Source organism: Durio zibethinus, chromosome 24 (assembly GCF_047325235.1).
Source record: "Durio zibethinus cultivar Kanyao isolate XHJ-2024 chromosome 24, ASM4732523v1, whole genome shotgun sequence".
In the NCBI taxonomy this organism is placed as follows: domain Eukaryota; kingdom Viridiplantae; phylum Streptophyta; class Magnoliopsida; order Malvales; family Malvaceae; genus Durio; species Durio zibethinus.
The window spans coordinates 10,333,643-10,336,692 of record NC_143185.1 but is presented as its reverse complement, the minus strand read 5'-3'; the positions used below and the strand labels follow the sequence as shown (position 1 = coordinate 10,336,692).

Here is a 3,050-nt window from a genome sequence, read left to right as displayed (position 1 = left end):
ATTAGTTTTTAGAATACCAATTGCATATCTACAAAAAACTTATCAACCATAAGTAAAAGCAATAGCAGCACTTATATTTATGCATGCAACTTGGGTCAAGTTTCTCATTTTTTTTTTTTTTTTGGAATTGTGCAAATGGAGAATGTAATTCAGAATTTTAGATTAGAAAAAGGCCAATTAAAACATGGCTATCAACAATCCACCTATATATCACAAGAAGTTAAGCCTATTAACTAAAAGATAAATATGCCACATGTGCTAACAAAAAAAAAAGAAACAAACTTTTTGCTCATCAGAACAATAATACAAGAAATTTTAAAATATTCATCAAGTAACCATGCATCTATGTTCATGAATGTTTGTGCCCATATGCAAATGCATGTACTTATATATACATATTAGAAAGCTAAAAACACCTCTACAACCACTCATGGTCTTTAGTAGCAAGTTGAAAATAAGTTAAAATCAAGGTGATAAAAGCATTGTCAATCAAGAGAATGATAAAGACAATAAAAAAGATGCTATATATGGTGTAGATCATATGTCCCCACACACTAGCAAATATGTAGTAAAGTTCAATATAGATAGCACTGAATGGCAATAACCTCACCATTGCCATCTAAGGAAGAGTTTTTCAGTACCAAGGCAATGGTGGGATCTCTCTAGGATATTTTGTGGTGTAACAAGGGCTTGAAACTTTGCCTTTCTATTCTTTCCAGCAATACCTCTTCATACTAATAAAAGAGATGTGACTAGAGCCCATATGAGAAAAATCACCACAATGGTTCCAAATAGCAATGTTGTAGTGGCTTATAAGTAATTGCAATAGTGTTAAGAAAGCAAAATGTGACAAAAAAAGGTTCGTAAAAAAGGTTTCCAATCAGTAATAAGTTTCTTGCCAGTCATGACAAAAGGTAGAAAAGCCATTACAATTGACCGAAAAGATATTCACATTTTAGTAAGACATCTTCCCTTTAGGTAACATTGTAAAATGAGGTTAGCATGTTTTAGTTTCAAGTTCATACATTCTGTCATTCAGATTAGCAAGCAAGAGTGGATAGGATTAAGATAAGGAATTGCTTAATTACCATTGCATGGTGCTTAGATTAGAACAATAGTAACCATAAAATTCTTTTTATGAATGAGCATTATAAGATAAATACAATGATCCAAAATTTGAAAATATTCAGCTTTAATAGTAGTTAAAGAACTAAAATTCATTCATATTGACAAAAATAATGTTATTTTACTTTGCATCTATGAATATGAATTGCAATCTTACTTTTGGTCTCTTTTCATAATATTGCACCTTTTGTTCATGCTTTTTGGCATGTTTTAGATATGTTAATAAATTTAGTATCTAATTTTAAAATGTTTAAGTACTCGATTCTTCCAAACTATTTAGCATTAGCTTTGTTTTAGGAATAAAATATTATATTTTGTTTTTGTATTATTCATGTAAAATTTAATATTACTTTTTATTAAGTTTTAGCAATTATGTACATTTTTATTAATTTGGTATGCTACATGTTGTCTATTGGGCTTCACTTCACTTTTATCATGATAGTAATTCTTTTGTTTTTTTAGGATAATTGAGCATGACAATTGCTTTTTTATGGTTAGTTAAACATATGCAATATTACTTCCTTACTTTAAGGTTGTTTCATTGTTATTAAGTAAGTTGCACATTTTTTTTTCTATGGCAATTACTTTTTCAAATAATTTAATGAAATTCCATACATGTTTAGTAGATACTTTCATATATTTGAAATCATTCAAATCAAAAGAAATAACATAAAAGATAGATATTACAATAAGAATATCTTGGTTAAAGACTTAACTAAGAACACAACTTAGATTTTTCTCAATATGTATGCTTTATTGTTTAAGATTCTCATTCTTGGTTGTTTAAAGTTTAGATTTTTGTTGTCTTTAATGTTTTTTACTATTTAGACCACCAAATAATATGAGGGCATATTTGTTTTCATAATTCAATTATTCTTGGTTATACATGATTTATAAGTATTCTTTAGTTTATATTTGATTTTATATATTTAACATTTTTTTTGTATTTAAATTATTTTATTCTTTTTTTTTATTTTTCTATTATAGATAAATTCTTTTCAAATATGATAAAGATTTATTCATTTGTTCAAGGTAATTGCCATTTTTTTTCTTTCGCAAATACTTGATTTGTTTGGGCATACCTATATTTGATTGCCTCCATTAGAGAACAAAACTATGAAATTTAAGATTTACAATAATACAATTTGCCTTATGTATAAATTGTTCCTTTTGCATAACTACATTCAATTCCCTCAATAGGAAGAGAACATTATAAAATTTGATACTTAATAATAATATAATTTGCTTAAAGTATCAATTTGCACATAGTTTAAAAGTACAAATTTTGCAATAATATACTATTATTTTTGGACAATATAATTTCTATAAATCATTTAGTAAAAAGAATAAAAAATCTCTCACGAACGAAGTGCGGGTTATAATTCTAGTACTATAGGAACAGTTAAAATTATCCTCATTCTTATAATTAATGGCTAGACCATTTTTATACTAAAAAATTATTTAAAGGGTAATTTTGGAACAAAAGGATCCCCATTAAAGTAAGGGTAAGATGTACTATTACTAGGGTTCTTTTGAATTTTTAAGTGAGTTGTGGGCTTTCGATAGATTTTTTGTAGGAAAATATTTAGAATGAATGATTTATTTGTGGGCTATGGGTTTGTGGTAATTTTTTGGGTTCTTGCATGTTTACATTTTATAGATCCAACAATATTTTTTTCAAAGCTTGAAAATCACTGTGTTTGCACTAATAATATATCATTGTCAACATTTATTGTTTTTCAAAAAAGAATATTTGGTGCAAAATACAAGAATAATGATGTGAAATATACACACTTCTCTATGGCTAGCTGCAGGTTGAATTTTTTTTCTTTGTTTTATCTTCTTTTTAATGTTTTCTTTAATTTTCCACCTAGCATTTCTTTCTTTTTCTTCACCTTTTCTCCTTTTGAGTTTCAGATTTCTTG

The 3,050-nt window shown here is 26.9% G+C and overlaps 1 pseudogene; it reads right to left on the bottom strand.

Annotated features, from left to right (window-relative positions):
• Window positions 1-233: 233 nt before the first annotated feature.
• LOC111316365 (transmembrane 9 superfamily member 3 pseudogene) lies at window positions 234-1,332 on the bottom strand (annotated as a pseudogene).
• Between the last annotated feature and the right edge of the window lie 1,718 nt (window positions 1,333-3,050).